The 9,113-nt window shown below is 44.3% G+C and overlaps 1 protein-coding gene across 2 annotated transcripts in view; it reads left to right on the forward strand.

The window, feature by feature from the left end:
* AHDC1 (AT-hook DNA binding motif containing 1) overlaps nucleotides 1-8,047 on the forward strand; it is a 363,715-nt gene extending 355,668 nt beyond the window's left edge. For both annotated transcript variants that reach the window (XM_078681930.1, XM_078681931.1), the window contains exon 6: nucleotides 7,080-8,047. The gene's annotated coding sequence lies outside the window, so the exon portion shown is untranslated. The remainder of the gene's footprint in view (nucleotides 1-7,079) is intronic.
* Nucleotides 8,048-9,113: the final 1,066 nt, after the last annotated feature.

A 9,113-nucleotide genomic window follows, 5' to 3' on the forward strand; every position in this document is an offset into this window, starting at 1 on the left:
TCTACTACTTGTCCCCTCTTCACGTTCACTGCCTTCTGGGCTCCTGGTGCTGCTCTACGCACTGCCCCTATGCACTCAGCCTCTCTTCTCTCTGCTACTTCAGCTCCCAAAGTTCTCTCTCTGCCCTTTCCGCTCACGCTTTGCTTTGTTTTGCACTTACTCACTTTCTTGCGCACTCCCCTCTCCACTTTACCCCTTTTGGTCATACACTACCCTCTCCGCTCCCTTCTGCTCACATGCTACCCTCTCAGCCCCCTTTTTAACACAGTACCCTTTCTGCATGCTCACTGCCTACTTTGCTTCTTGACCCTTCTCACCCATTTATTTCCTCTCTGCTTCTTGCCCTTTCTGCTCTCACACCGTCTCCTCAACACCCTCACTCCTTTACCCCTTGTTGCCTTTTCTCATACTGTGCTCCTGCCCTCTCTGCATGCACATTGCCCCCTATGCCCCAGCCCCTCTTGCTTACACACTACCTTCTCTGCTCCCTGCTTTACCTGCATCTGAAGTACCCTCCCTGTTCTATGTCCGTCTGCTGACACAGTGCCCTCTCTGCACATTGACCCTTCTCACACATTTATTTCCTCTCTGCTTCTTGCCCTTTCTGCTCTCACACCGTCTCCTCAACACCCTCACTCCTTTACCCCTTGTTGCCTTTTCTCATACTGTGCTCCTGCCCTCTCTGCATGCACATTGCCCCCTATGCCCCAGCCCCTCTTGCTTACACACTACCTTCTCTGCTCCCTGCTTTACCTGCATCTGAAGTACCCTCCCTGTTCTATGTCCGTCTGCTGACACAGTGCCCTCTCTGCACATTGACCCTTCTCACACATTTATTTCCTCTCTGCTTCTTGCCCTTTCTGCTCTCACACCGTCTCCTCAACACCCTCACTCCTTTACCCCTTGTTGCCTTTTCTCATACTGTGCTCCTGCCCTCTCTGCATGCACATTGCCCCCTATGCCCCAGCCCCTCTTGCTTACACACTACCTTCTCTGCTCCCTGCTTTACCTGCATCTGAAGTACCCTCCCTGTTCTATGTCCGTCTGCTGACACAGTGCCCTCTCTGCACATTGACCCTTCTCACACATTGCCCAATCTTCACTGTGCCATCTTAGCTCCCAACCCCCTTTGCTCGCACACTAACCTCCCTGCGCCCTACCTCTTCTTTGCATACTCCGCGCTTGACTTAATGCCCATTCTGCTCACACACGGCCCTCGTTACACCCTGTCCTCATTACACCCTGTCCTCATTACACCCTGTCCTCATTACACCCTGTCCTCATTACACCCTGTCCTCATTACACCCTGTCCTCATTACACCCTGTCCTCATTACACCCTGTCCTCATTACACCCTGTCCTCCTTTCACACTACCGCCTGTCCCCTGTGCTTCTGCATTGGCCTTTTAGCCCCCACAGAGCCGTTTATGCTCCTCCCCCCCGCCCCCCATGCTCATACACTGTCCTCTTTGCTGCCTGCAACCTCTACTCACCAACTGCCCTCTGGGCTCCCTGATCAGTAGGATCGCACACTGCCCCTCTGCATCCTGACCATTCAGGTGGTAAAGTGCGCTCTGCTCTCTGGCCCTTCAGCACACACACTTCCCTTGCAATTGTCGGGCTCCTCAGCTGAAGTATTGCAGGGGACCAAGTCCCAGTGTCCCACCGAACTTGGTAATCACTAATAGAAAACACAAGTAGCTGTTACAGCAATATTTACGCACCATGAACTTTTAGATTTAAGATCAGCAGATTTGTAACGTGGCAAATCAGAAATAAGGTGTGAGGAAGATATGACTTCGAAAGGTGAACTTTAAGCCCTGCCCCCTAGTGGAAATAATCTCGCCCTGAAATCTGCCCCTTCCTACCAACCCTCAAAATGCTTGCCAGGTTTTCTCTTGAGGAATACCTCCGCCTCATGATGTCCAGCTCCCATTAAGAGTTTCTGCCTGTTCAATAGAGGAAGTAGAACCAGCCCCCCCCCCCTTTATTTATTTATTTATTTTTTGTTTATAAAGTTTTATATAGCGCAAACAAGATCCCGAAGGATATCAGAGCTCCTTACAAAAAGGATGGAAGGAGGGTAATACATACAATATCGACATTAAGTAGGAATAATAATCACAAGACGCATGGGTCAAAGGAGAGTAATACAATAAGCAGGTACATAGTGGACTAAACGGGGGGCACACTAGGAGATAAAGAAGAGCAGCATCCAATGATGGTCCAGTGGTTGTAGGATCAATGACCTTGAGCAGGTGAACCTAGCCCAATTAAGGTAGGAATTTGTTCATTAACAATCTTTTGACTTCCAGTTTGAAAGCAATCATTGAGGAGATTCTGAGTTTTTCTGGTGGAAGAGAGTTCCATATCTTTGGGGCAGGGCAGGAGAAGGCTCGCTGGCAAGTTCTCTTTTTCCTAAAGATTTGTGGTTTCAGGAGGAAAGTGTTAGCGCTTCTTGAGGCTCTACCCCACAGGATAATTCAAGATGAGAATAGTTTGCATATCACATTAACGTACTAGGTGTGATGTACGAAGGCATCTTCACCTGAGTATATTGTGTACGCTATTAGCTTGCGGCATAGAGCTAATAATTTTGAATGCCTCAATAGAAGAAACGCCAGAGGTCAGGATTTTGTTTACTTCTAAAAGTTTGCGTTGGTTTGCGTTTATTTTGGTGATCTCTATAATCGTATGCACATGTTTCGACTTCTAGCTACTGGCAGAGACCTTCAAGGTGTGGCTTCTGGAAAAAATCTGTGTGTGTTAAGATCATTATTTCCAGATCACGAAGTGGGAGCCAAATCTATGAGCCCCATTCTTTGTGGCTGGGGTCATGATGGTATAATATCAATATAAAGTGCAACCCTCTCGTCTGAGCACTCCAGTGTGGTCTTTGTAAAGCAGCTCATTTGACATTCAGTGGACTCCTCTTATATCCTTGCCTGGATGACTCTGATTTTTTTACTTCACAAATCTGCATTGTTCGGAGCGGGGGAGATCTTTAATCTGTTAGTAGTCCATGCATATTGGCTTCTCAAAACAGGCCTGTCAGTCGGACAGATTAAATGTTCTCCGAGTCCTTTACAGAGGAAGCTATTCATTTGGATCTATGAGATCCATCATTTGTTGAGGAATTCCCCCTTTAGAAAAGGTGGTTTATTCAACACAATGTTGTAAAGCAGCACATGATCAAGAGGTGACCACAGCGGATTATTTCTTAGACATGTAGAGGTCCTCTGCCATCAGAAGTTCTTGTTATCCAGATTACATGAACATATCTTAGCTCCATGTTGCTCAGTGCTGAAACCTGTAGACAGGAACTCCTGATGGTCTTGTTTTGTCTTCTCTCCCCTGGTTTAAACCAACAGTGATTGGTCCTGTAAAGTACATCAATTTAGGGTTGGGGCCACATTTTCAGCCAGGTCTTTATAGGCCCTTACATCGGATTTGCTTCAGAATTGATGTGGAAGGGCATGTGGGCAAGTGTCAAGTTCAAGACAAGTCCTATTCTTTTTTACCTCCACTTTATACTAGTTAAGTATGCACAAACCAACCAAGTTGTTTTTTCTGTCTCCCAGAATGCGCCTCTTCATATGATGGTAGTGGCACAGGTTTTCTGCATTTGGATCCATGCTCTATGGTCCTTTTGTCCTTGAAAATAACAGAAAATGTGACAAGTAATACATCCTGGTGTGGGACAAGGTGGTCTTCATTAGGCAAGATAGCCATCTGTACTGGGATCTAGGAGATCGTTTTGACCCCCCCCCCCCTTGAAGTACATTGACCTTTGGTCTAATCCAGAGTGTTTACGTACACAATTCTACCATCGACCACCATCCCTATCATTTTCAGCATAGTTGTTTATGAAGAATTATCCTGACCTGCCCCCATCTAGTTGAACTGTTTCCCTTTGAGGAGCTTGATACTGTTTGGAAGGCAGGTTACCCTTGAAAGTACCCTTAAGGTACTGGTATAAATTCAATTGGTTTTGTGATTGCCATAGGGCTCCGGACAAAAATACTGACTACGGATCACGATCAGTTGCCAGTGATTTTTGTTTTTCTGAAGTCACCTGTGAATAATCCAGGTGGGTCTTGTAAGTTGTACCTCTGATGAATTTTGCACGTTCAAACCCAAAGGCGGATTGCTTTTACGTGTGCAATGAAGATGTCAAAAGATATTTAACATGCTGTGGCATCTACGTACCTCATTTCTGCATTTTAATGTAGGCTAAGAAACTCTTTGAAAGCATTACCTCAGGGAGCTTGTTAAGCTCATTACAGCTTTTTTGGTGGTGGTCATGTCTCCTCCACAAGTGAGGGAATTGCTGGTCACAGTCTGTTAAGAAACCATATACGGTTTTCCACATTGATAAAAATCTCATTCAGACTCAAACTAACTTTCCTGGTAAAGCTCTGTCAGACTTTATATAAACTATTGAGAGATACTCTGTCTGACTTGTACACTTTTATGGTAAGGTTGGAGACTTTAGTCATGATGTACGGTCGGCTTTTCGGTACTATCTGAACATAAAAAAACATGGCATTCTTCTTACACATTTTATATTGGTTAAGTTGGTTCTAACGTTCAGAGGAAAGTTTTCAACGACCTTATTGATTATTGTTTTCCATTATAGAATCTAACTATGGGCCGAATCTTACTCGACCGATGCCCGCCCCATCCCCCACCGCCCACCACTATTATAAAGGCCTAGGCGATGTGCATTACTTTCATTGAAAAAGTCTATTTTATACTGATCTGCAATGCACCCACTTGGGATTATCTACACACTTGAGTACTTTCTCTGCGGATGATGTTCTGTTTGGCACTGCCGCAGATATTTTTCTGTCTGAATCCTTAGGTATTTTGACTTCTGCCAGTCCTTCTGTTTCTGCATATCCCCAGTGAATTGCTGGAAGTGAAAAAGGAAGGAGGCTGAGAACATAGCAGGTAATGACAAGTTACCTTAGTGAGTAATTTTTCTACCGACTTTCTTTCATGGACGCCTTTTGTGCCAATCTCTCATGTACCAAAGGCAAGACCTCCGCTGTGACTGCTCCGGTGCTCAAGAAAAAATATTTTTTACTAAAGTGTTTTTGGAAATAGAAGTTCTATTTGTGGCAGGAGTGGATGGGCTGAGATTTTGGCTTCAGAAATCATTGATGTGCATACTGACACGCGTAATGTACAGCACCTGTAAATCATATGCAGGACTGCAACCATGACTTGTCTTGCAGCATACTTAAAAGCACCTAGAGTTGGAAAAGGTGAGCTAGCGAAAGGGTCAACTTTGCCAAAAGGAGGTCTTTAAGCTGCTAATGTAGGCATCTTTCTACATGCTACCATTTTCTTAAATGCTTCTTCAGGCACGAGTATCAATGACTCACCTTTGTAGTACTTGTAGAGCCTCTAATCAGCTTGTAGAGTCTTTAATGGATACTACATGCTAGATGTTGAATCGGACAGCACAGATTGTTTATTTGGCAAACACGCACTATAGCTATACCTATAGTTGTGTATCCCGATGGGTACAACTGTACTTGCGACCATTTTACACCATACGCCAAAGTACGACATTCAGCAGCTCTCCCACAGAACACTTCACACGCTTCCGGTGTAGTATAGGTGTGCCATAGTGTATCGCATCGCCTTTTCCCTCCAATCACACCACATACTAACTTACAACACAAGACTTGGACAACTTCTAGCATACATCCTGCACAGCCCAATAATCCAGTGGCTGGCTATCATAGATCTCAACAGCACCTGATGTGGATTTTGGGGGACCACCCAAAAGGTGCAGGGTCACCCTATAGTCCACGGGTCCGGAATGCAAACTGAGACCAACTCTGGAGCACGGAGAGAAAGGATATTTATTACAATCTCATGAGATGGAGAGAGCATCAACAACAGACACCCATAGCTGTCTGAGGAGGCAGTCTGGTGAGTGCTTTGGTTCTGCGCCTTATATACCCTTCATCCCCACCCTGTGCGTGCCAGGTGAACAGCAACAAACACCGATAATTTACAGACAAATAATGATCAGTTCTGATACAATCAGCAGGTGTTGGCCGTTTGGCCCCTTCAGGGCATAGGTGAAAAAGGCATGATTATATGTCAAACAAAGATTAATCTGATAAGCACAGATGGTAAAGGTGAGGCCCCTGCAGGGTGTAGGCGAAAAGCATGTTTATACAAATAAGTCTGCAAATGGTAGTTGTTTGGACCCCTACAGGGCATAGTGTGCAGGGTGACGATAAACATCTGGGAAACTCCCTGTCCGACTGGTTGAGCATGGGCTGGTCAGTTTGTGGCAGGCCAAAACATGAACAGGGTGGGAGTGTCCGTGCAGGAATGTGGCAGGTCAGAAGTGGAGCTCCAGAGTGTTTGTGATACAGAGAGAAGGTCAGTCATGAAGGGTATAGCACAAAATGGTGGATTGAATGGCAAGATAAGATATACTTTTATACAGAGTACAAAATGGCTGAGCGAGTGTCAAGATAAAAAGTATATTTTCCACACTGATATCATCAAATGCTATTTTCACATACCCATCTGCCCGGCAGTGAGCATGTCTACAGACCTACAAGGTCCTTCAGAGACTTCGTAGTACTCTGGTCCCATTACTCAGACATCAAGATTATACACGACATCGACGAGTCATATAACATTACAGAGTGACGTTACTGAGGATATTACACATACACAAGTCTGCCAGCATCACTAGCTAAAATAGACTCTGTGGTGGAGTCCTCAGCAGGTTTAGCGGATACCTGAACTTCAATAATTGTGCAAGGCCTTACTAGTGCTCTATACAGACGCCTCTCATGATATCATAGGATATTGAATTGAGTAATTCCCAGTTCCCATAAGGTTTGCATTGATTCTGTATCTACCATAGCAATATTGGTAATGTGTTTCTCCAATAAATCACATTAATGTGACTAGTCTGTGGCATTCAAATGGGACAATACTCTGCTTTCTGTGTTAAGAAAAGTAATACAACATTTATATTTTGAGCTTTAAATTCAAAGAAGTCCTAAAATTCTGTTGTTTTTCTCCTGTGTTTTTCCTTAGTTTTGATCATAATCTGTGTCCTCGTCTAACCCACGTGATGATAACTCAAGACTGTCTTGCGGCACGACTTCAAGTGAGAGGAGAAGTGGTAGTCCCACAATCCAGCTGGGAGGGCTGTGTGTTTTTGCCCTACCCACCCCTGTCCACACGCACACAGCAACACAAGTCTACTTTGCCCCCGGCCCATCATCTTTTTTTCCCCTTCTGTCCTCGAGGCTTCGATCAGCAGTGGAGACAGGAGTGAAGACAGCGCAGTCCCACGGTTCCCAAGCTAGTGAAAGACTCCCTTATCCCGCACAAAACCAGCAACTGTAAATACGTTTTTAAAAATGTTTTTCTTCTTCCCCCCCGGAGAACTAGTTGTGCAGTCCAGCCTGTTTTTGGTATGCACTGAGGAACAATGTGTATTTACAGAATGACAAGAAAAAGTTCTCTGAAGTATTTATTGTACAAAGCGTTTTATTATAATCTGATCAGTGTAGATTGTTCTTGTACATCAGCTCTTGGGTGGGAGGGGGTTTGTGAAGTGGAAAATTCGCATGGTTTAGTTTGAGATTTTTTTTTTATTTGTAAGATTATTTTTTGTATATCTTTTTGGCAGTGCACACCCAAAGATCCTACTTTGTAGAAAAACTAAAAAACGACGAAACAAAGACTTAAAAAAAAAAAAGAATAACCCCGAGACAAAGTATTTCTCAGAGTGAGGTGGCCGGGACCCTGTAAAAGAGGTAGATTGGGGAGGGGGGTCAGGGAGGGAGGTGGGATATATTATGTATCACCCTCCACTTGTTAACACAGTATTCCCACCCCTCTCCCAGCAGTATGGGCCTTTTAGAGCTCAGGGGTGCGTGTGCGTGTGTATGTCTGTGTATGTGTGTGCGTGATTGGGTGAAATTTTCCTTCCTGGGGTTTGGAGCAATGTACAGCTTTGTGGATTGTGCAAAAAATGAAGAAAAAATTCAAGCAAATCGTGTTGTGTTTTTCTGGGCATTTCTGGGTTCTTAAGTAGGGTATGTGGTTTGTAATCAAGAATTTGTGTTGGACAGTCTGTTACATGTAATTTCTCATATAGCCAGTGGCCCCTCCCCGCTTTGATTTTTCTGCCCCAACTTACAGGAGGAAAACATTTTCAAAGTCCGTGTAAAAAGAATTCAAATGTGGCCATCTTTTGACCAGGATTTCTCCTCCACACCTCAAGTTAATGCTGTAGTTAAAAAGGTGCTTCACCAGTTATAAATTGCTTACAAGAGTCCTTTACAGCCCGAACTCCAATAAAAAACCCTGCAAGTCCAATTAATGATAACTCCGCCTAGAGTACTACAATTGTATTTAAACAGAGTTCCCGGAAAGGATGCGTATGAAACTTAGAAGAGCCCAGAACCATACCACCAGACTCATGTTTTACCTAGGGTACTGTAACCACATCATACCAGCATTAATGTACTTACTGCCTTCTGATACATTTAAAATATTATTTCAAGACCTGTTTTAGCCTTAGGCTATACTTGGCCACACACCACAATTTCGCTCTCTTATTTTCCTCCATTAATATTATCCATCAGAATGCCATTGCTCGAACTAAACCCTCTTTTCAACCAGGTAGAAGAGATTGGGACCCAGAGCCCTTCTTGATGACACTTAAGCAACTGAAATGTACAGTCAGCCCTCCAAATACTGAAGGGGTGACTTTGTCAAGTTCCACACAAGTTTGAAGCGATTGCTAAGCTTTGCCTGCAATTTCACACTATGCTAGCCTATTAGTGAAATTGCTGCCTTCTCTGATTGTTTGTGGTCTTTCTGCCTGCCAGAAGCCAAAAATAGAGTAATTTTACATGCGGTCAGCAAGGTTAGCTGCTACCACCACCACCAAGCTCTCATACATTCCGAACACTCAATGAAGGTTGGCTGGAGCCAGGAAATGTTCATATATTGTATACGTTGGTTCATTGCTGTTCTTCATACGACATTCCTGTAAGTCAGTTATGTTGACCATTCACACACCTGTCATTTCACTAAAGTGCTTCCGGGTTCTTG

The sequence above is a fragment of the Lissotriton helveticus genome, chromosome 3_1 (assembly GCF_964261635.1).
Source record: "Lissotriton helveticus chromosome 3_1, aLisHel1.1, whole genome shotgun sequence".
Lineage (NCBI taxonomy): Eukaryota > Metazoa > Chordata > Amphibia > Caudata > Salamandridae > Lissotriton > Lissotriton helveticus.